Genomic DNA, 25,201 nt, shown 5'->3' with positions numbered 1-25,201 from the left:
AGTGCAGTAGAGGTGGTGAAGATTAATGATTGGTCAGTCCACGTCAAAGGCATGGGCTTCACAAGTCAGTGCAGTAGAGGTGGTGAAGAGTAATGAGTGGTCAGTCCACGTCAAAGGCATAGGCTTCACACGTTAGTGCAGTAGAGGTGGTGAAGATTAATGAGTGGTCAGTCCACGTCAAGGCATGGGCTTCACAAGTCAGTGCAGTAGAGGTGGTGAAGATTAATGAGTGGTCAGTCCATGTCAAAGGCATAGGCTTCACACGTTAGTGCAGTAGAGGTGGTGAAGATTAATGAGTGGTCAGTCCACGTCAAGGCATGGGCTTCACAAGTCAGTGCAGTAGAGGTGGTGAAGATTAATGAGTGGTCAGTCCACGTCAAGGCATGGGCTTCACAAGTCAGTGCAGTAGAGGTGGTGAAGAGTAATGAGTGGTCCGTCCACGTCAAGGCATGGGCTTCACAAGTCAGTGCAGTAGAGGTGGTGAAGAGTAATGAGTGGTCAGACAACGTCAAAGGCATGGGCTTCACAAGTCAGGGCAGTAGAGGTGGTGAAGATTAATGAGTGGTCAGTCCACGTCAAAGGCATGGGCTTCACAAGTCAGTGCAGTAGAGGTGGTGAAGAGTAATGAGTGGTCAGTCCACGTCAAAGGCATGGGCTTCACAAGTCAGTGCAGTAGAGGTGGTGAAGATTAATGAGTGGTCAGTCCATGTCAAAGGCATGGGCTTCACAAGTCAGTGCAGTAGAGGTGGCGAAGGGTAATGAGAGGTCTGTCCACGTCAAAGGCATGGGCTTCACAAGTCAGTGCAGTAGAGGGGGTGAAGATTAATGAGTGGTCAGTCCACGTCAAAGGCATGGGCTTCACAAGTCAGTGCAGTAGAGGTGGTGAAGATTAATGAGTGGTCAGTCCACGTCAAGGCATGGGCTTCACAAGTTTGTGCAGTAGAGGTGGTGAAGAGTAATGAGTGGTCAGTCCACGTCAAAGGCATGTGCTTCAAAAGTTAGTGCAGTAGAGGTGGTGAAGAGTAATGAGTGGTCAGTCCACGTCAAAGGCATGGGCTTCACAAGTCAGTGCAGTAGAGGTGGTGAAGATTAATGAGTGGTCAGTCCACGTCAAAGGCATGGGCTTCACAAGTCAGTCCAGTAGAGGTGGTGAAGATTAATGAGTGGTCAGTTCACGTCAAGGCATGGGCTTCACAAGTCAGTGCAGTAGAGGAGGTGAAGATTAATGAGTGGTCAGCCCACGTCAAAGGCATGGGCTTCACAAGTCAGTGCAGTAGAGGTGGTGAAGATTAATGAGTGGTCAGTCCACGTCAAAGGCATGGGCTTCACAAGTCAGTGCAGTAGAGGTGGTGAAGAGTAATGAGTGGTCAGTCCACGTCAAAGGCATGGGCTTCACAAGTCAGTGCAGTAGAGGTGGTGAAGATTAATGAGTGGTCAGTCCATGTCAAAGGCATGGGCTTCACAAGTCAGTGCAGTAGAGGTGGCGAAGGGTAATGAGAGGTCTGTCCACGTCAAAGGCATGGGCTTCACAAGTCAGTGCAGTAGAGGGGGTGAAGATTAATGAGTGGTCAGTCCACGTCAAAGGCATGGGCTTCACAAGTCAGTGCAGTAGAGGTGGTGAAGATTAATGAGTGGTCAGTCCACGTCAAGGCATGGGCTTCACAAGTTTGTGCAGTAGAGGTGGTGAAGAGTAATGAGTGGTCAGTCCACGTCAAAGGCATGTGCTTCACAAGTTAGTGCAGTAGAGGTGGTGAAGAGTAATGAGTGGTCAGTCCACGTCAAAGGCATGGGCTTCACAAGTCAGTGCAGTAGAGGTGGTGAAGATTAATGAGTGGTCAGTCCACGTCAAAGGCATGGGCTTCACAAGTCAGTCCAGTAGAGGTGGTGAAGATTAATGAGTGGTCAGCCCACGTCAAAGGCATGGGCTTCACAAGTCAGTGCAGTAGAGGTGGTGAAGATTAATGAGTGGTCAGTCCACGTCAAAGGCATGGGCTTCACAAGTCAGTGCAGTAGAGGAGGTGAAGATTAATGAGTGGTCAGTCCACGTCAAAGGCATGGGCTTCACAAGTCAGTGCAGTAGAGGTGGTGAAGATTAATGAGTGGTCAGTCCACGTCAAGGCATGGGCTTCACAAGTCAGTGCAGTAGAGGAGGTGAAGATTAATGAGTGGTCAGCCCACGTCAAAGGCATGGGCTTCACAAGTCAGTGCAGTAGAGGTGGTGAAGATTAATGAGTGGTCAGCCCACGTCAAAGGCATGGGCTTCACAAGTCAGTGCAGTAGAGGTGGTGAAGATTAATGAGTGGTCAGTCCACGTCCAAGGCTTGGGCTTCACAAGTCAGTGCAGTAGAGGGGGTGAAGAGTAATGAGTGGTCAGTCCACGTCAAAGGCATGGGCTTCACAAGTTAGTGCAGTAGAGGTGGAGAAGATTAAGTCCAAGATTATGGCCCGCCGAGTGAGTAGGGTCCGTAATCTTTTGTTGCAGTCCTCAAGTCTTTAAGTCTGATAATAGTTTTGCTACTTCCATATCTAAAAAATCTTCTCCACGATAATTATAATCCCCAAGCAGAAGAAATGTTTGTGATGACTACACATAAGTCGCTAAATAAAATAGTCAGGTTCCAAACAACTAGTCTGCTAATTTGCCCCTACAGCTCTGGATGTGGGGCTTGAATGACTTACTCTGCTCAATCGGGGAAGTCCAGCTGCAGATCGGGATGTCAAAAAGATACAGCACAGTCTATAAAAAAAACAAAGATGGTATATACAATAAAATCAGAAGCAGCCAAGTTTTTGTCTTTAAAAGTATTAAGAAGTACTAATGCTCTGTTTTCATTTGCCTGCAAGGTCCGCTGTGTATTCCTTATATATTTCTCTGAGAGAAAGCACGAGTGACTGAGCGAAAGGGCTATAGATGTGTTACCGCAATTCCTGGAGGGAGACGGGGAAGTCATGTTTGGTGGCTGCCAAAACCATTTTCTACCTTTCTAGGTTTAGGGATGCTTATAGTTTTGTTGCTTGCTGTTGCATTATTTTTCTGCTTTACTGAGGGTGTTATACTCCTTTTTTTCCTGCACTCGTACTTTGAGGAGCTGTTCCTGCCCGGGTGGCCATTTTGTTCGGCTACACTCTCCCTCCGGGAAGCGCTCTAGTCGCTGCAGGCGTCCTGCCTAACCCCTACTCAATGGCCCCAGATCGGACGCGTGCAGCTCGCTTAATTTTCCCAATGGCCCTAAGCGCCGGGATGCCTCCAGGTAGCTGTGCGCTTTACAAATACTGGATTTACAAGTTACTATTTATTTTACGCAATGTTTCTTACTGAAACATTGCTGCACATGAGCTCCCGCCCTGATGTAGCTGCAGCTTTACTGTTTAACTATGCTATAGTCAGGAAAGACAGGAACTCCAAGACAGGTGGCGGCATTGCTATAATTTATAAAAAGTCCTACATGTGCAAATTTGAAGACCTGCCATTTACGAGCTGTGAGGCAGCTTTATTTAAGCTTGCCCTGACCCCTAAGTTCACCTTCTCAGGCATACTAGTTTATCGTCCACCAGGGCCATCCGGTCCATGGGCTTCATCCTTTCATGACCTAATAACCCCTTTTCTCTTAAATGCCACCAACTTCTACTTCTTGGGCGACCTTAACTTACGCTTGGATGACTCTGCATGTACTAATAGCGCTACTTTTATCTGGCAGCATTGAACATTGCACTTTGCAACTCCGGTCCCATTCATGTGTCCGGCCACCCTATTTTCTCCAGTTTATCCAACATTCAAAGCCCACCGGCTCTTCCCTTATGTTGGTCTGATCACTTTGCGATCGGCTTGCGTTTCGAGATCTCAGTGAACTCACCTGTAGCCGCACCTAGCATCAGGAAACCAACTATGAACGGGGGAAAACTGGACATTGAAGCTCTCAATAAGATTCTGTCTTCCAATGCTCCTATCACAAAACAAATGTCTGTCACTCTTTCGGGTGGCGTCCAAAAGTGGCTTTTACATGCCATTGATACCTGTCTCCCACCCTCTATTAAGAAGGTGAACAACCACAGCCTCCTGCCCCTTGGTTCACTGAGAATTAAAAAACAGAGAAAGCCAAATGCAAAGCTTTGGAAGGATGCTGAAGGAGGAACTATGCGCCTGACAACAAACTTGCATATAAAAGGGAAAAAAGAGAATACCACACTCTCTGTAAGTCAGCTCGTGCTGAATATGTCTCCTCGACCATCTCTAGTGCGCTGAATTGTTCCAAGACATTATTTGAAATGGTCAAAGAACTTTCTGGATCTGAAACTCAATCTACTCCCCCTTCCCTGAATGGTTTACAATGTGAAGACGTGGAGAAATTCTTCCTCCATAAAGTGGAGAAAATATACTCTGAAATGAAGGGCATAAAACCAGGTACCCCCCATCAGCAAGCACCTACATCCCCTCAAGCAGCCAGAACTATCTCTCACAGTGACAACAGGATCGCTGAATCCAAGAATAAACTGGAAATGTGGGCTCCATTAGATATGAACTCCCTTATACGACTCATAGCCAGGATTAAATCTGGCTCACCCTGTGACCCTCTTCCGATCTCGGTGCACCAGCAGCTTGAGTCGCTTTCACTCACAATAATCATGGAACTCTTGAATGCCTCCTTACAGGAGGCAATGGTTCCACCTGAGTGGAAACCCGCAATGGTGCTTCCTCTTCTGAAGAAGGCTAACTACCGGCCTCTTTCATTGCTCCCTGCAAAAATAACAATGGATGGACAGAATGCAGAACAATGTCATATATTCACCCCAGTGCAGCGATCTGACCTTAAATCTATCGTTTTATTCCTCACTATCCCATTCCAGTTTGGACCCAGCCATATGGAAATCAGTCTTGAACCTGCACCCAATGGGAAAAGTCGAGCCCGAACTGCCAGGACAGGTCTTCCCTGGAATGGAAACAAGCATCCTAGGACCGGTGTCCAGCTTTCAGCCCCCATCAGCCAGGATAGCTTGACTCCAGTGGCATGGAGAGCACGGGACCAACGTCTCGGTATACCTGTCACACTCGGGGTGACAAATGCAAAAAGAACAATTGATGGACAGAATGCAAAACAATGTCATACATTCACCCCAGTACAGCGATCCGGGCCTAAATCCATAGTTTTTTTGCTCACCATGCCATTCCAGTTTGGACCCAGCCATATGTAAATTCGTCTGACCCTACAACCAATGGGAACAGTCCAGCCCGAACTGCCAGGCCGGTCCTCCCTGTACTGGAAACAAGCATTCATCAGCCAGGATAGCTTGACTCCAGTGGCATGGAGAGCAAAGGACCAATGTTTGGGCATACCCGTCCCACTTGGGGTGACAAATGCAAAAAGAACAATTGATGGACAGAATGCATAACAATGTCTTACATTCACCCAAGTACAGCGATCTGTGCCTAAATCCATCGTTTTTTTTGCTCACCATCCCATTCCAGTTTAGATCCAGCCATATGCAAATCAGTCTTGACCCTGCACACAATGGGAACTGTCCCGTTCTGAATTCCGTCCATCAATTGTGTGTCTTTTGCTTTCTTGCCCTAAGTGCGCCGGGTATGCCCAGAAGCGGTTCCAGGCTCACTGTGCCACTGGAATCAAGCTATCCTGGCTGATGGGGGTTGAAAGCCCAAAACCGGTCCTAGGATGCTTGTTTCTGGTCCAGGGAGGACATGACTTGGCCTCCCATGAGGCACAGGGTCAAGACTGATTTGCATATGGCCAGGTCTAAACTGGGGTGGCATGGTGAGCAAAAGAATGATGGATTTAACCCAGAACTCTTGACTGGGGGTGAATGTTTTGATTTGTTCTGCATTCCGTCCATCAATTGTGTATCTTTTGCTTTCTCACCCTAAGTGCGCTGGTAGTATGCCTATGCCTAGACATGGGTCCCAGGCTCAATGTGGCAGTGGAATCAAGCTATCCTGGCTGATGGGGGTTGAAAGTCCAAAACCGGTCCTAGGATGCTTGTTTCCGGTCCAGGGAGGACCTGGCTTGGCAGTTCAGACTGGACTGTTCCCATGAGGCACAGGGTCAAGACTGATTTGCATATGGCCAGGTCTAAACTGGGGTGGCATGGTGAGCAAAAGAATGATGGATTTAACCCAGATCTCTTGACTGGGGGTGAACGTTTTGATTTGTTCTGCATTCCGTCCATCAATTGTGTGTCTTTGTTTTTTATTTCATTGCTCCTGGCCTTCTTGAAAATCCCAGAAAGACACATTAATTCACAGCTATCTCAGTTTGTCGAGTCACAACATTTTGTACACTCATCTCAGTCGGGCTTTAGAGCCAGCTTTTCAACTAAAACTACCCTTCTTGGAGTTACGGAAAGGCTGCAACATCGTTTAGATTCTGGAGACACGATGGCCCTCATATTACTTGATTTGAGAGCAGCTTTCCGCACGGTGTCTGACACCGTGTTAGTGAAAGCCTTACGATCTTTGGGTGTTACCAGGCCGGCACTCAACTGGCTTATCTCTTTTCTCACCGACTGAACGTTCCAGGTCTTCGCCCCAACGGCCAGTTCTGTTACTCATTCCTCTCCCTGCGGGGAACCCTATGGCTCCATTCTTAGCCCTTTGTTATTTAACATGAGTGTCAGACCTCTGGCTGACATTGCAGAGGAGGTGGGCTGACCCTGTTCTCCTATGCTGACGACATCCAGATAGTCTTCTCTCTCTCTATGGAGAGGGTGTCTGAGACATCTGCTCTCCAGATGGGGTTGAGTAAAATTGCATACTGGATGCAGGCCAATTTTCTCAAACTCAGTGGAGAGAAAACTAAGGTCCTGATTCTGGGGAAGAATAAATAACTTTGGGGTCCCTAAAACTAGCCTACTGAAAAACTTCTTTTTACATAATTATATTTTCATTTTATATAATGAAAACGTAGCTGAAATAACACCTGTACTTCACTTGATAACTTATCCCCGATTCTCCTGCACTTAGAAGCATGATCACAGTGCACGCACTCTTCAGCAATCACCATCACTGGGAAGAGATCGGCTCAACCAATCAGCACGTGCTCTTCAGTCATCACTGTGAATAGATCGGCTCAACCAATCAGCACGTGCTCTTCAGTCATCACTGTGAAGAGATCGGCTCAACCAATCAGCACGTGCTCTTCAGTCATCACTGTGAAGAGATCGGCTCAACCAATCAGCACGTGCTCTTCAGCCATCACTGTGAAGAGATCGGCTCAACCAATCAGCATGCTTAGAATGCTGCCACTGATACTGTCATTTGTCTGCATTATAGGCCCTGTGAGAGTGAGAAGTATGGACATCGACCGGAAAGTAAGAGTGTGCCTATCTGGGTGTGGTATGATGAGGGAGAAAGGATATAAACTTGTTTTTAACATGCCGTCTGGCATTAACAGTTGTTAATTGTCTGTCCCCTCGTTGCATTCCCTCGCCTTTGGCTCTTTCACTTAACAGCAGTTAACATCCTTTGCAGGGCGTTAATCTTGTTTGTTAATGCCCTCAGAAGCAGGCGATAAGGCTTAAGGGATAAACTGTGATAAAAGCAAATCGAAAGTCCTCCCAAGAGGCTTGATACTATAGTCAGTTCTTTTCAGCCGTAAGGCACACTCATTCACACATTCAATGTACACTTATGTCACTCATGCCTTCAGTCATTCCAAGGGGCCCTCGAAGGTAAGCTTTGTATCGCTTCTACATGGTACAGGAAGGTATGCCAATAATTTCTTGGGTATTTAAAAGAGACAAAGTTTCAGAGGGTTAGGTTATTCTGGTCACACCTACACACCCATATCTAGGTGCTTCCAGGCGCTACAGCAGGGTCCAGTTATTTTATGTAGCCCTTAATACTGGCCTTCAGACAACAGTTCTCTGCATTCAGACAAATAAAGAAGCTAACACACAGGGAATAAACACCAAGGACGTCCAAAAATATATAAAAGCCTGCCCAGTGTGCGCACGACAAAAGTCCTCCCATTCATCCCCTAAAGGTCTTCTACAACCATTGCCCATACCTCTGCTTCCCTGGCATACTATCAGTTTGGACTTCATCACAGATTTGCCTAAATCCCACAACTTCACTGCAATTTTAGTAGTTGTGGATCTTTTGTCTAAAATGGGGCACTTTATTCCCTTACAAAAACTACCAACAGCTACAGAATTTAGTGAAGTGTTCTGAAACCATATTGGAAAACTACATGGCCTTCCCAGTAAAATAATTTCCGACAGGGGCCCTCAATTTGTTTCAAAATTCTGGAGTCAGTTGTGCACACATTTAGGAATTGAAATAGCATTATCCTCCGCTTTTCACCCACAGACTGACGGCCAGACAGAAAAAGTTAATCAATACCTTGAACAAAGTCTACGGTGCCTAACCTCCATTATATCGGCTCATTGGGATGAGGTCCTACCATTGGCAGAGTTTTCATACAACAATAGCTATCATGCAGCTTTAGGCTGTTCCCCTTTCTTTTTTATAACTGCTTACATCCACGATCTATTCCTGCCATCCTTCCAGATTTATGCCTGCTGTGAGCAAAAGATTAACAGAATTGCGGGAATTTCAAGAACAAGCCAAGCGTAGTTTAGCCAACAATAAACAAAAAGGTCAAATTATCAGTCGATAAACACGAAACACCAGCATCACCCTATAAAGTAGGGGATCTCGTCTGGTTATCAACCAGAAATATCCAGATTGAAGGCCCCAAGAAACTAAAACCTAGGTTCATTGGCCCCTTTCCCATAAATAACATTTTGAATCCAGTTTCAATGAGATTAACTTTGCCCTCGGAATATGCCAATCACCCAGTTTTTCGTGTATCTTTGCTCAAACCACATGATCCGGTGTAGTGACTGAGGTATTGGTGCTTTTTTGGCTCGGTTATGACCGTTGCCCACCACCATCTCAATATATGCTGCTGTCAATCGAACATGTATGGTGTTTTGTCCATTCCCGACCTTTATTTCACCTAGTTGGTAGGGCTTGCCTATAGACTTTGACAGCTTTATGTCCCCTTATATGCTGCTTTTTGCTCTTTTTCGAGCCTACAGGCCTATGCTTGAGCGATGCTATGTTCTTTTCTGACACCATCCTGCTAAGCCTCTTTAGGTGAAAGGCAATGTTTTAGTTTCAATGTGTTGTTCGCTAGTAGTGATCCAGCAAGCACCGGTTCTTGTCGGAGAAATGTACTCTCTTCGCGCTGGAGCCATAACAAAAGCTTGGCCAGCTGCTGTTGTGTGCCAGGTACGGAAAGGTACAGGAATCTCATGAGAACGGTAGGCGGGTTCTTCTAGAAGCTTCGAGAGAGAGCTACATTCTATATTAGTGAAAGCGGGTCCAAGTGAGGGTGAGATGATTGTCTGGTGGTTTTGGCGGTCTGGTGAAGCATCACGGTGCAGATGTGCAGTCATGTTTGTGGAACAGAGAGTCCTGAACCAACCGAAGAGGGAAAGAGAGACGGACCTGTCTTCAGATTGCAGATGTCTAATAATATGGTGAGGTGTTCCATGTATGACTCATTTTATCCAATTATTCCTTTATTTTCAGGTTCTATAAGTGTGTATGTATATTAATAAGTCATTTCTTTCTATGTCCTTTCATCATTGTGTAATAAAAGACCCCAATTTGCATTCATTCCATTTGTTTGTTGTCACTAAGAGAGAGTGTGGGTTCTTCTTAACCAGGTGCTGTAGTATAGAAGGAGGGGTGATTCCCTTCTTACAGGTAACTGATGATGGGAAGGTGTGCTGCTCATGATTAGGGATGACTACATGGGAGAATATATAATTTGTCCTTATTCTCTGTGGAGGAAGGTCGGGCCCCTTTTTTTACCAAGTGCTTACAGAGGGATGTGCTAGTTCCCCTCTAATGAGTACTTGTAGATACGAAAGGGAAATCGGCTCCTAAGCAGGAATACCTAAATTGCTGGCAGACCAACCCAACATAGCGTAAGAGGTATGTACTGATTTTCACCGGAAGGTGTTGCTGATTCGCACCAGGGTGCGTTGCTCGCATAAGTGCGCGTTGAACGTCGGAAGACATTGCTGACTTGATTTGATATTTGATTCGTCGGAAGACGTTGCTGATTTGATATTGATTCGTCGGAGAACGTTGCTGATTTGATATTGATTCGTCGGAAGACGTTGCTGATTTGATATCGATTCACACCAGGGTGCGTTGCTCGCATAAGTGTGCGTTGATCGTCGGAAGACGTTGCTGACCTGATTTGATATTTGATTCTGATTCGTCGGAGGACGTTGCTATACATACCCTCTGACCTTTGATCTATAGTATCTTTAGTTATTTATGTTACTCCTTTCTCAGATAGGTAGTCTGAATGTGGTGTTTTGTTGTTAGGCATTCTGGGAAGGGACTGTGATGAGTAATTACTTTATAGCTAACTAGCTGAAACACCAGAAAAGTAGGAAAATATCAGTCATTACATCAGTCCACATGAAAAGACAACCCTCCTCCACCTGTTGTAGTTGGAGACAATATTGCATATGAAGAAAATCGCATTATAGATGCAAAACGTAAACATGGTCGATTACAGTATTTAATTAACTGGAAGGGTTATGATGCGTCAGAAAGATCCTGGAAACAGGAACACATGTACATACTACAAGATTGGTCAGATCTTTCTATGCCTTGCATCCGGAAAAACCCTGTCACATATGAAGACCTTTGGGGGGGGCAGGAGGCATTTCCTGCATGTGTAAACGTTCTTGGCATGTACACGTGAATTACTTGGGAAAGATCTAAGGCCCAAATCACCTTCACATGCACACGTGAGAAAACCTGAGACCCAAAGCAATTTAAACCCCACCCACTTGGTTCCCGATGCTTCGCTTCGTGCCTAAACACTCACCTGACTCCGGACCTTGGTGGCAGATCATCCGAAGCTCTTTAGCACTCCACCCTGCTTCCTTTCCTGTCTTCAATCAGTGTCTTCGGCTGTGTTCTTGCTCCCCGGAGCACATTTCAGACATTCCTTCCTGTTTCTGAATTTCCGGCTCCAGATCCTCTCCGGCACTGTTTCCGATTTCCTGCAAAAGAGAAAAGAAAAGAGAATCAACAAAGGGTTGCCAAGCAACACCTCGCTCTGAATGGTAAAGCGTTAGCATGCTTGAACACATACCAGTAAGAATTTAAACTTTATGAAAACTGTGGCAGACCTCTTGACCTTCTATAAATCAAGAGAACGTTTTGAAACTCTTCCTGAAACAATCCAAGGACTTTAAGGACATTGAGTAAGTGAAGAATGTTAAAGTAAAACAGACATTTGTGTAAATACCTTGAGTCTGATTAGAAGACTGAAAGGAAACAGAGAGCTCGATTGTTGTTATTATTTATATATATTTAATGTGAAATTACGGAGCAAATATTGTAAAGGAAATCAGTAACTCTTGAGATAATTTGAGCAATCACAGATTATTAGTGCACCTGTAGTGTTTTTTTTGTTTATTCTTTCTTTTAGTTTCAAGAATCCTTTTGAGAAAAGGTCAAGGGTAATTCAGGTATACCTAATTAATAGTTCCAAAGCAGATGTTGGACCTAAATAAGTGATTTAGGGTGTTCAGATTAATCGGGTACATTTATCAGATTATACACGAGCTGAAAACTGAAGCCCAGTAACACTTTGCCTTTCTCGAGAGACATTCTACACGTCTGAATTGTCAAGTCGGTCTACAAGAATCCAGTGTGTCTTCTCTTTTCTCTCGTCCCTATTCCCCCCTCCCCCGGTGTTCGATCAGGGCAGCAAGTGAATCCTATCCTTGCCTCTCTAGTGGAGTTCAGAGTGAGTTGGGTAATAGAAGCATCAAGAAAGGAACAAACCGGAGTACAGGCGGGTGAATTTGTGACACCATGGGCCCCAGGGACCACCACCTCCAAGGGGCTTTGTACTCGTTGGGAGGGGGGTCCGCGCAGCCCCCATTCTAGAGCCCTTGATGGCCTGGGGAATATCACCCCCTAGGGCCAGCTGCAATGTCTCCTGCCATGCCATAGAAAACTCTGCTTTGCTTCTTGGAAGCGAGAGCAGGAAACCTGCTCTCGCTTTCAAGAAGCAAAGCAGAATTGCTTTTGGGCAAGGGGAGCTGCATGTTAGCAGCTCCCCTTGCCCAAAAGCAATTATGGCTCCCGCAGGAGGCGAGGAGCCGGCAGGGACCGTGGGGGCATTGGGGCTCCCCCTAAATTGAGGGTCGGCCCCCGGGGTGCTGGTTTCCTTCACAGCGGGCTCTTCCCTCAAGGCAGATTGGTATCCTAGCGCTGCTGCGCCAGACACTGATCACATTTAAAATTGTGACGATTTATTTTGGTATTACTGCGCAGAACTGTGTAAATTGCCTGCATACATAGTGAGCATTTTGTTATCGTAGCACTGCGCTGGTCAGCTTCATTAGTAGCATTTAAAGTGTGCCACATCGTAGCGCTATATCGTAGCGCTACATCGCATTGCCTTAGTCACTCGCCTGGTTTCGCTTTTGTCTCAGCCATTTTGTTGTTTGTTTGCCCCCCAGCCCGCCCCTCCACCCCGCCCCCGCCTCCCAGCTGATCCTCCCCCCCACAGATAGTATAGGAATCACCCTGCCTGCACTCGCGCTGTGACCATCCTGACTCATGTTGAGGAGGTCGCTCCCCACGATCCCTGCCATCGCAGTGCTGGTTTCCTTCACAGCGGGCTCTTCCCTCAAGGCAGATTGGTATTGTAGCGCTGCTGCGCCAGACACTGATCACATTTAAAATTGTGACGATTTATTTTAGTATTACTGCGCAGAACTGTGTAAATTGCCTGCATACATAGTGAGCATTTTGTTATCGTAGCACTGCGCTGGTCAGCTTCATTAGTTGCATTTAAAGTGTGCCACATCGTAGCGCTATATTGTAGCGCTACATCGCATTGCCTTAGTCACTCGCCTGGTTTCGGTTTTGTCTCAGCCATTTTGTTGTTTGTTTGCCCCCCAGCCCGCCCCTCCACCCCGCCCCCGCCTCCCAGCTGATCCTCCCCCCCACAGATAGTATAGGAATCACCCTGCCTGCACTCGTGCTGTGACCATCCTGACTCCTGTTGAGGAGGTCGCTCCCCACGATCCCCGCCATCGCAGTGCTGGTTTCCTTCACAGCGGGCTCTTCCCTCAAGGCAGATTGGTATTGTAGCGCTGCTGCACCAGACACTGATCACATTTAAAATTGTGACTATTTATTTTAGTATTACTGCGCAGAACTGTGTAAATTGCCTGCATACATAGTGAGCATTTTGTTATCGTAGCACTGCGCTGGTCAGCTTCATTAGTAGCATTTAAAGTGTGCCACATCGTAGCACTATATTGTAGCGCTACATCGCATTGCCTTAGTCACTCGCCTGGTTTCGCTTTTGTCTCAGCCATTTTGTTGTTTGTTTGCCCCCCAGCCCGCCCCTCCACCCCGCCCCCGCCTCCCAGCTGATCCTCCCCCCCACGCCCCCTCCACTATTCACTTATGACAGATGCTTTTGCGCACAGCGTTTACGCGCAGCGGTCGCGCCCCATGCGCGCCGAAGGCGCGTCAAAGGTAAGCCCGTCTACGCCCGTCTGCGCCTGGACCGTGCCCAGCGCCATACCCCCTGGTCCTCGCAAAACCCACTCCTCCCGCATTACGTACGATTCCGCATCCCTCTCAGCACTCAATCCCGGCCGACTCCACGACTGCTACCAAGCCGCCCCTGGAATCACCCATGGACCCTTTCACCTGCCACTCCTGCAAACTCGACTGCATCAGGACCAACCCTAAATCCACATCCTCCAAACAGAGCTCCAACACTAACCACCTGAAGTGCATCCTACTCAACACCCGCTCGGTCCACAGACACGCCATTGAACTCTGGAACCTACTCGACACCACTTCGCCGGACGTCGCCTTCCTTACAGAAACCTGGATGAACGCCTCTTCAGCGCCCGACATCGCCATAGCCATCCCGGACACTTACAAGATCATCCGAAAGGACCGCACCAACCAAACAGGAGGAGGCATTGCCATCGTCCATAAGAACACCATCCGAATCACGACCAGCTCTAACGACAAGCTCGCGACCGCCGAACACCTTCACTTCCAGATCCACCCTGACCCCAGGACCACACTTAGAGGCACCCTCATATACAGACCACCAGGAACACGCACGCAATTCAGCGAAGACATCATTGACTTCATCAGCCCACATGCCCTCGCCTCCGAGAACTACATACTACTGGGAGACCTCAACTTCCACCTGGAAAATAATAACGACAGAAACACCACCAACCTTCTGGACAATCTCGCCAATCTCGGACTCAAACAACTCGTTGACACCCCCACCCACCTGGCCGGACACACGCTCGACCCCATCTTCACCTCCAGCAAGCACATCTCCTCCGATCTCACCACAGCTCTCCATTGGACGGACCACAGCTGCGTTCACTTCAGCTACAAAAAGACCACGTCCCACAATCCCCCACAACCTATTCCTCGAAGAAACTGGAACAAAATCACCACCGACCAACTCTTCACGTCACTTAACCAAAACCCTCCTACCATATCATCGGACCCAAACCTAGCTGCTAACAAACTCACACATTGGATCACCCACAGCGCTGACGAACTAGCACCCTTGAAAAACCTCCAGATCAAACAAAGCAGCAAAAAGGCCCCCTGGTTCAATGATGACCTTAAGAAATCCAAGAAATTATGTCGTACTCTCGAGAAAAGCTGGAGAAAAAACCCAACCACTGATAACATGACCACCTTCAAGGACGCCAACCGCAAACACCACCAATTGATCCGATCCACAAAGAAATCAGCATTCAAGGATCGACTCAACAACAACGCCCACAACAGCAAGGAACTATTCAACATCGTCAATGAATTTACCAACCCCACAGCCAGCACCAACGACATCACTCCCTCCCAAGACCTCTGCGACTCTTTAGCCTCTTTCTTCCACAACAAAATCGCCGACATACATAACAGCTTTGAAAACCATTCCGAAGAACAGTCCATTCCACCCACCTCCGAACCAAAAGAGCACTCTCACAACCTCTGCACCTGGAACCCAATCACTACTGAAGACACCATCCGCCTGATGAACTCCATCCACTCTGGCTCACCAACCGACCCATGTCCCCACCCCATCTTCAACAAAGCAGATTCCATCATCGCACCCCATCTCCGCGATGTCATCAACTGTTCCTTCAACTCCGCAACCTTCCCTGAAAGCTGGAAACATGCCGAACTCAGCGCCCTTCTGAAGAAACCCACAGCAGACCCCTCTGAACTTAAGAACTACCACCCCATCTCACTCCTTCCATTCCCTGCTAAAGTCATTGAGAAAGCCGTCAATAACCAGCTCACCACCTTCCTTGAATCCAACAACTCCCTCGACCCCTCTCAGTCCGGCTTCCGAGCCAAACACAGCACCGAAACCGCCCTCATCGCTGCTACAGACGACATCAGAACGCTACTGGACAACGGAGAAACAGTTGCCCTTATCCTACTTGACCTCTCCGCCGCCTTCGACACAGTCTGCCATAGCACCCTTATACAACGCCTCAGCAACTTCAGAATACAAGGAAAAGCTTTGGACTGGATCATCTCATTCCTCGATGGAAGAACCCAGAGAGTCCGCCTCCCCCCTTTTAGATCAGAAGCCACCAAAGTCATCTGCGGCGTACCACAAGGATCATCACTCAGCCTCACCCTCTTCAACGTCTACATGAGTCCCCTCGCATCCATCGCGCGACAACACAACCTCAACATCATCTCCTACGCAGACGACACCCAGCTGATCCTCTCCCTCACCAAAGACCCAAACACCACCAAAACAAACCTACACGAAGGAATGAAAGAAGTAGCCGAATGGATGAAGAACAGTCGTCTAAAACTAAACTCTGACAAAACAGAAGTCCTTATCTTAGGATCATCCCCCTCTGCTTGGGACGACTCATGGTGGCCACCGGCCCTGGGTACAGCACCCTTACCTACAGACCACCACGCAACCTGGGCTTCATCCTAGACTCCTCCCTCTCAATGACCAGACAAGTCAACGCTGTCTCATCTTCTTGCTTCAACATCCTACGCATGCTCAAAAAAATCTTCCGTTGGATCCCCACCGATACAAGAAAGACAGTCACCCACGCACTGGTCACTAGCCGACTGGATTATGGAAATACCCTTTACGCCGGAACCACAGCCAAACTACAAAAAAACTCCAACGCATACAAAACGCCTCAGCCAGACTCATACTGGATATCCCCCGTCAAGCTCACATCTCCAGTCACCTGAAAGACCTCCACTGGCTCCCCGTCAACAAGAGAATAACGTTCCGCCTCCTCACCCAGGCACACAAAGCCCTCTACGACCTAGGACCCGAATGCCTCAACACACGTCTGTCCTTCTACACACCCACCCACCAACTACGATCGTCCAATCAAGCCCTCGCCGTAATTCCGCGCATCCATAGATCCACCATGGGAGGAAGATCATTCTCCTACTTAGCGGACAAAACCTGGAATTCCATCCCCAATCACCTCCGCCTTACACAGAACCACCTCTCCTTCCGAAAGCAGCTCAAAACCTGGCTTTTCGATAAGTAATGCACCCACCCTCCCTTAAGCGCCTTGAGACCCCCTGGGTGAGTAGTGCGCTATATAAATTACTGAACTTGAACTTTAACAAATGGCATGGGAGGGGGGCCACAAAGCCGCCTCCCCTTTAGTTTATTGCTTTTTTTTAATGGAAGGGCAGCCCTGGGGGATGTGGTCCCCGGGGGCTAGAGGTGGCCCAGGGGAGTGAGGCCACGCTGCCCCCCTACCGGCAACATTTTTTACCACAAGGCCAGGTCCTGGGGTATTGGGTCCCCGGGGTCAGAAGTGACCCAGGGGCATGGGGACCCCCTCCCTGAAAAAAACAAAAAAAAACAAGGCCAGACCCCGGGGGATGGGGTCGCCGGGGCCAATAGTGGCCCAGGGATTGTGGATTTCCTCTCCAAGGTACATAAACTCTTTAATAATTTTATTTGGCAGGATAAGAAACCGAGAATTTCCCTGAAAAAACTTCAACTGCCAAAAGACAAAGGGGGTGTACGTCTACCTAACTTTAGATGCTACCAAACGGCATTCTTGTGCAAACAAGGAGCAAATTGGTTCCTTAACCAACAAGAATACACTCCTGTGTGGGTTCATGTTGAAAAATCCATCATTCACAACCTGCCACTCTCCGCTATAATGACTATAGACTCTTCGGCATTTACTCAATCAAAATATATATTTCTCAACACTAGGCAGGCTCTACTTAGCCTTGTGAGACACTGTAAAGCTAAAATAAAATTCTCCAAATCAAACCTAGCATCATTCTGGTTTAACCCGGCTATAAAGGATGAGTGCGGAATCCTCTTTTGGGAGGACTGGGCTAACAAGGGTCTGAATTTGATGCGGGACTTTTACGACGGAACTTCCCCGCTACCTTTTGCCACCTTACAATCGCAATTAGATCTCCAACCGCTCGACTTTTACAGGTTTCTACGCCTTAAAGCACTTGTCTCTGCCAGAGCCATTGTCCCGCAGCAACCCACTCTATGCACCAAGCTAGCTCATCTTATGTCACAAGGCCACATGGTATCAAAAATATATAAACTCATATCACCGTCACCACAGAAAATACATAGAAAGTGTGAGAGGGACTGGGAAAATGAAAAAAACTCCTCTAACCTGGTTTTTGATTGGGACAAGATTCATCTCACCCCTTTCTACAATAAAATATCCCCGATATTATCCCAGACCAAACTTATGTTGATAAATAGATCCTACTGGACACCTGAGAAACTCTTCAAGCTCAAACTTCTGGACAGTCCCCTTTGCTGGCACTGTAAAGCACACGCGGGTAACATGGCGCATATGTTCTTTTATTGTCCGTTGCTCCAAACATTCTGGGATAAGATATATGCCTACATCCATCGCACCTTCCACTTCAGTCCACCTAGGGACTTCTCATATATTCTCCTAGGAGCGATTGATCCGAACATTACTAGGGAACATGTCAGATACCTCCTAGACCTTATGCTAACGCTGGCTTCCAAAATTATCCTGAGCAAGTGGAAGAACGCTTCTGACGTCTCCTTTGTGCACTGGCAAGAATGGCTAGCTTCATTGAGGGGTGCGGATAACGACGTTTTACATTCCTCCCCCTGGCAAAAGCCTCACGCCAAACTCTGGAGTTTGCTTGATTCCTTGGAACTCTGTTATGACCCACCTTAGATGCACGGACAAAGGGCTTGCTATGTCTCTACATGAACGCTGCTGCTACATTGGGCATTACTCCCGACAGGTATGACGGATGTCCGGACACAAGCAATTTCTACAAACCTTGTTGCTGTCATTCCTTTCTCCTTGTCTAACCTCTCCCCCTCTTCTTCCCTCTTTGTCTTCTTAGTTCCTTCCGCTCCAAGAGACAGAGAGGTATGTTTGGATATCTGAAACAATGCTTCCTCTGCTTGACAATTATATGACTCGATGGTGTATTTCCCACGGATGTGTTATGTTACTGGCATCTTCTTATTTCCTGCTGACCACATTGAATGTAATTATCCAGGCATTGTTCATTGTATCTATCTTGCGAGCTAATTATTGTATGACGTTCTTCCTTTTCTTTGTACTGTTATGTTTTTGTACTTTCATAAAAAAGATTTGAAATAAAAAAAAATGTTAAGAGAAGGCGGGCCACACAGCCCCCTCCTAAAAAACGAAAAAGAAAACCGAAGCTGGATCTCGCCGTAGGCCCGCCCCCTCCCTGTACCACTTCAAAACACGCCTTCTGGCGCGTTTTGGGTTGGGGGATGAAGTCCCCTCGCATCTTATGGGTCCTTAGGGGCCAACTAGCCCACTAGGTACCTCCAGCAAGCACCACACAGTGGAATTGCTGAGAGGTGGTCCGAGGCCACTCCCGTTTTTATACCACTTTGCAAACGCGCCTTGTGGCGCATTGCTGATGGGGCAATGAGGTCCTGTTGTGCCCTGAGGCCCTCAGGACTAAAGTGAACTTCATCCCCTGAGCAGCAGTGCGCCAGGAGTCGCGTTTGCAGAATGGTGTAAAAAGGTGGTGTGGCCTTTGAACACTCTCAGCAATCCGGCTGTATGGGGCTTACTGGAGGTAACAGGAGGGCTAGTTGGCCCTGAGGGACAGGGCACTGTCGCAATTAAAGCTCACATGTGATCAATGGCAGTGGTCTGCATTTTCTGAGACTCTGGCTTTACTGCCTCACTGATGAGTGATCCTATCCACTTACGGGTACTCACTGACACCCAATGTGCTCCTCAGCCCTTACCTCTACGCTCAAAGATATCAATTTATAATAGGATCTTCCATTTAAGCCATAGGCTAGTTAGTAAATTCTCTCTATCTCAATCTATGCAGCCTCCATTTGTAACTGCTTCGACTGCCTACTCTTTGGAGTGCGGCACGTTGGCAATCAAAGTCTTGTATAGATCATGATTACTGGACTATTTATACTTCACAGATGTGCCTGCGATCACTCTGTGGCATACTTTTTCCCTAAAACAGCAGTGTACAGACAGTATTTCCTTGTGAGAACTAGTTGGCATTGAAAGTCGATGCACCATTCTATTGTGAGTTAACTTCAAAACTGTTTATCCTGAATTTGTTTAATGGATCAATATTGCAGATTTTTCTTTATTCCCACAACCTACAAGTGGTGTAATTGTTTTGATTTTCATTAGTACATCCCCGTCTGCGCCTGGTTATAGTATTTATGAAAAGTACGTCAATTTATGAGAAAAAAACCTTTAACATCACAAATTCCTTCTCTGCAGCCTTTCTTTTCAGTCCACTTTACTTTCTCTCCTAACATGTCTCTCACAAATGTGGTCCCTCTTCTATCCTTTTCAGCCTCTCATTCCCTCACTCAAGTGGACCTTCATGGTCTTAATTTATCTCTTACTTTCTCTTTCTAGCTTCTCACTTTCTTTTTCCAGTATTATCTCACTGTTTTCTTTTAACTCTCTTCCTCTTTTTCAACAGCCTTTTTTTCTTTCAATCTTGTTTTTTTCTCACTTTTTTTCTTGCTTTTACTTTTTATGTCTCACTGTCTGTTGTATTTTCGCTCTCTTGATGTTTTTCTCTTCTGCTAGCCCTGCTGCTCTTTTTCTCCCTCTGTTCTTCTCTCATCCTCATCTTTGTCTCCTTTTATCTCTCTCTCTATTTTTGCCTTTTTTGCTCTTCTTCTCAACCATTGTCTGCATCACCCTCTTTCTTTCCTCTTTTTCACTCTGTTCTGATACCTGTGGGTTTCCTCTTACTCTCCATTCTCATCTTTCTCACTCTCCACCCTACTTGCAGAGTGTGCACCTTTAAGCACTCTGAATAAGGGGGACATCGTATTTGACAATCTCTGGCTGATATCCATCATCTCACAAATTCTAAATGCTAACCTTTGACTTTTTCACTCTATTCTATAATTCCCTTAATTTTGCAGTCACTTTCATGTTCATTTGTTTCTCTTTTGCTCTGGTTCTTACCCTATTTCATTCTCTCATGCTATTTCTCACTTAGTTTTCACATTCTCTTAGTCTATCTTTCGGTCTCTTTTGCTATTTTGGTCACACATAAGACTACCAGATTTTGAAAACAACAAAAAAACTGTACATTTCAAAAACTAAAAGAAGGACGACTATTTTACATCAACTGAGGGGTACGTGATGACAGTGCTTATCAACATCGAAACGCCAAGGAAATAAATAAAATGTCATTTTAAACACAGTTTCAAACCTGCTAATTAAATTGCTTTCTGATAACAGAAACTAGCCAGTCCTCCAATGGAATACATAAAAATGTGCCTCTTTCAGCTAGTCCTCTATGAAAACAGGGACATGAGCCACATCTCTTGAAATTTGAAAAGCTGGGGTTGTCCTGGTAAATCCGGAGCACCTGGTCACCCTAATCACACACGCACTTCATAACCTTTGTTGTTAGCCCTTGCTGTTTTTCTACAACATTCACTCTTTTTTATATCTCCATTTTCTCTCTTGCTTTGGTTTCTTCTATCTATTCTCTGCATATCTGGTTTCAGAGAGGCCCTTCCGGATCGCAGAGTTGGAAGGGTCTTATCTAATGTATGGTTCATATGAGGGGTGCAGTCCAGCAGATGGAGTCACATCAGGGCACATAAATGTAAACAGCCCAGTGCAACCAACTCCCAGGGCACCGAAGGTCAGGGGTCAAAGTGCAAAATGCTCCTAGGACATAGCACATGGTCACATCTATTGTTAGTGCAGCAGGCACAGTGGCACCAGGGCTGAAGAAGGGGTAAGAGCTCCCTAAAGCCTACCCTATGCCCACACAGGAGCAGCAATCATTAGTGAAGCAGGTGCAGGGAAGCTCACCAAGTTGCTTTTTCCGTAATCAGATGTAGGATAGATATATAGGCAATCACCGTTGCATGCAAGGCCGTTTCCCTCTCAGATCAGATAGACGGCCTTGCATACCCGAGGAGACTACACGCTAGTATTTATCAAAGGAAATAATCCTTACAAGATTTTATCGGACTGGATGCGACGGTGATCAATTACCAGCTTATTGATATTGCATCTCTTAATAAGAATAAGCGACTTGGTGTTCTTCAATAAGACTATTTCAATATCGATCGAAGGAATTAATTAAATCATGATTGATACGGTGATTGCCTATATATCTATACTACATCTGATTACAGAAATAGCACCTTAGTGAGCTTCTATAAAAGACTATTCCAACCCTGATAAAGTCCATGTTGGACGAAGCGCGTTGGCTGGGCTGATGAATTTGACTACACATAAAGAATACATTGAAATAAAGAAATATCTAGACTATGCGCTGTATTTTCTGATTTGGTGGATCTTATAATAATTTTGTATAGTTTGAAAATGATATGAGGTTTAATTACATGCTTGAGCATAATTGGTGAAGGAATCTAGTTATAACTGTATGCTCCTTTTCAAAATTTGACAATCCTAGTCCAAGTTCAAAAGACCTTTATTCGAATTTCTTAAAAACCATAAAAGTACCGATCATAACAGCAACACACCATTTTGATATATGTACATGCAAATAATAAATATAACATATGACATTAAATTCCATACAGTGATAATACAATACATTTCATATCATTATACTACAATTTCATTATGACACAAATAAAACTGGTTACTATACTCAAGGATTTTCCATCGTTTTACGTGCTCGTATGGCCGATCTTAAAAAAGTGCTGGTGCGAAAAGTTAATTCATCACTGTCCAGAGCAACCAACATACTATATGAGTCTTTGAGTGTCAATGGTCTGGATTTTTTAAAATACGGCGTTAAAAACCATTTAATGAATTTAAGATAAAATTTGCAGAAAAATAAAAAGTGCAAATCATCCTGTATGCTCACACCATCACAGGGACATAAAGTGGAATCAGCACTGTGACAATACCCCAATGGAAAAGACAACAGAAATTTTACAGTGCCTGCCCTTAAACGAAACAATAATGATCACTCCCAGCTAGTCATGGGCAGGGAGAGATAGGACGGCAGAGTTTGACTACACAGTCCATTTCCTATATATTTCATAACACTTGATTTTTGTGATTCACTTCTTAGCCTTTCACTATTGTAAAGTGCATATAGTGCGTTTTTGACCTCGACTTTATCCTTTGGTTCTATTGTCGTGGGATCGGTGAACAAGGTGCCTCTGTCAACTTCATTAAGTGATTTAAAAACTTCAGAAAGCCATGGGATCCTCATTCCGTGATCACAGCTTAAACAATCCTTTATAATATTTTGTGTAAGAGCAGCAGCATCATTCCTCCAGATTCTAATCCAGAAAAGTGCAGGTCTTGCTCTAATAAAATCACTTATGTGTGGAAGATTTAATTCACTATGACAGATAAAATTAGGTGAGGAAATCGGTGCGCCCAACACTTTTCTGCAAAAACGATTTTCCTCCCTTTGAATACAGAGGCTGTTTCCCGGTCCCCATACCTCTGCTCCATACGTGGCAACAGGTGAGCACTGTAGTTTAAAAATCTTTAAAATAGCCTTAGTGGCACCAATTTTCTTTGGGCGGGGGAGACTCAGAACAGAATTGTTGGCTTTCGAGAACTTGCTCGTGGCGTGGGCCAAATGCCCACTCCATGAGCCGTTCGCAGCGAAAACCAACCCTAAATAAGGAAATTTTGGAACAGATTCCAATTTATCCGTACCTAACTGTATAGTATTGAGTTTCCTTTTGCCTGGGCCACAGGACATGATAAAAGATTTTTTTAAATTTACCCTCAAATCCAGATTCTCCATAAAATTAACAAAACTATGAACAAGCAGACGAAGAGTATTAGGACAATCCTAGTCAGGATAAGGCACAAGCAAACCCCAAATTAAACTGTGGTCAACCCCCTGGTAGCTTGGCACAGAGAAGTCAGGCTTAATTTAGAGGCAATGTGTAAATACTTGTGCAACACTTCAAATAGTAAAACAGCGTAAACAGCACACAAAATCAACACCCGGTTAAAAAAAAAGAGCTTCGTTTAATCAACAAATCTAAACCCAAAAGACAAAAATCCAATCAGCAGAACCAGAGATATGAATTTTTAAAGAATAAACTTCTATATAGCACCTAAAAACATAAAGCGCCAACAAAGGCAATCTGGTTATGCTGAACCAGGTCAAAGTTAAAAGTTCAAGCTGATCACAAAGGAGCGCGAATTAGATAGAACCCCAGATTAGTTCAGCTGAAGGTTTACCCTCTCAAGTTTTGAGCCAAGAGCCCTGTTCGCATTGGAGAGGGTCGCGGGGAGTAAGGAGGGAGTTGATGGCGGTGGTGGACATGGCACGAAGAGCAGGCCAGGTTCGCAGAAGGTCGGGCTGGAGCTTTACGTTGTTGATCTTCCAGATCGATTGATGCTTGCTGTGCAAGGAGATAGGCGGCAGGAGCTCACGCTGAAGTTCCGTGCGAGCAGTGGGATTCCGGTGCGAACGGGCTCATTTGCATTCATGAAGAGTTCAAAAGCTTGATTTAGGAGCCCACTGAACCACAGCAAGGGTCTAGGGCCAGAGAAGCACCATTTGGGAGCAAGGAACGCGCTGAACACTAGTCCAGGAGCTGCTTGGGAGCTTGTTTTGTCCCTGAGGCTCAAATTAGGAGGCCAAAAGACTAGCCCACTGAGTCACTCGGGGGTCCCGGGTTCAAGATACAGTTGCAGGCCTAGATATTCTTCCCCAGTCCAGATTGGCTGCCCAGATTCTTGGGCTTTATCGATTATAGTCCCGGTATTTAAAAAGGGAGATTAGGACAGTACCTGTTATAGGCCCATTTCTCTTCTGGACCCTGTGGTGAAGGTGGTGGGCTGCATGGTACTTGGCACACTTGTATCTTGGGTTGATGAAAACAACTTTTTATGCGATATCCAAAACGGCTTTCGACCAGGTCGTTCCACTGTGGAACAGTGTTTAAACCTGTACATGAACAAATACACTGTGGCTCGTTCCAGCCCCATATACCTAGCCTTCATGGACCTGTCCTCAGCATTCAACTGTTTTAATAGGTCCAAGCTGTAGCAGTTGATGTCCTCCATTGGCATTGACAGTAAAATCATTTTATTTCTGAGGGATCGTCACCGTGATTCAACTGCTGCTGTCCGCTATTCAAAGGACCTGAAAGTGTCCAGTCAACTTGACATCTAGAGAGGGGTGCACAAGGGGTGCATTTTAGCACCCTTTCTTTTTAACCTATATATTAATTCCTTAGAGAAGGCCCTTTTGGCCACAAACGCTGATTGTCCCCAGGTAGGCAAGCGAGCCTTCCAGTCCTCGCAAGCGAGCCTGCCAGTCCTCCTATACGTGGACGGCGCAGTCCTCTTGGCGAGGACAGCTAGGGGCCTACAACTGCTTCTGAATTCTTTTGCCCTTTTTATGGAGGGCTTGGACCTGTTGTTTCATCATGCCAAGTCGTTCATTATGCAGGTGGGACCTCGTAAAGCTAAGCAGTTTACTTTTAAACTCTGACTATCATCAATACCGAAGACCAATGTTTTCTCCTATGTGGGAGTTGTGTTTGACGATTCCTTGAGTTGGTGGCCTTTGCTTACTTTGAAGAAAGGGGATCTAGTAAAAGCTTTTGCAGCTGTTTTTAACTTTGCCAGCAGAGTGGGAGGGAAGCCA

At 46.0% G+C, this 25,201-nt stretch overlaps 2 protein-coding genes across 2 annotated transcripts in view; one reads left to right on the top strand and one right to left on the bottom strand.

Annotated features, from left to right (window-relative positions):
- The window catches only part of LOC144806443 (uncharacterized), a 34,339-nt gene extending 23,288 nt beyond the window's left edge, over positions 1 to 11,051 (bottom strand). Inside the window, exon 1 of the mRNA XM_078672807.1 lies at positions 10,872 to 11,051. The gene's annotated coding sequence lies outside the window, so the exon portion shown is untranslated. The remainder of the gene's footprint in view (positions 1 to 10,871) is intronic.
- Positions 1 to 25,201, top strand: part of LOC144806444 (uncharacterized) — a 273,935-nt gene that overhangs the window by 62,690 nt on the left and 186,044 nt on the right. The window lies entirely within an intron of this gene.

Source organism: Lissotriton helveticus (assembly GCF_964261635.1).
Source record: "Lissotriton helveticus chromosome 1_1 unlocalized genomic scaffold, aLisHel1.1 SUPER_1_unloc_72, whole genome shotgun sequence".
NCBI lineage: Eukaryota > Metazoa > Chordata > Amphibia > Caudata > Salamandridae > Lissotriton > Lissotriton helveticus.
This window is presented reverse-complemented; position numbering and strand designations above follow the sequence as displayed.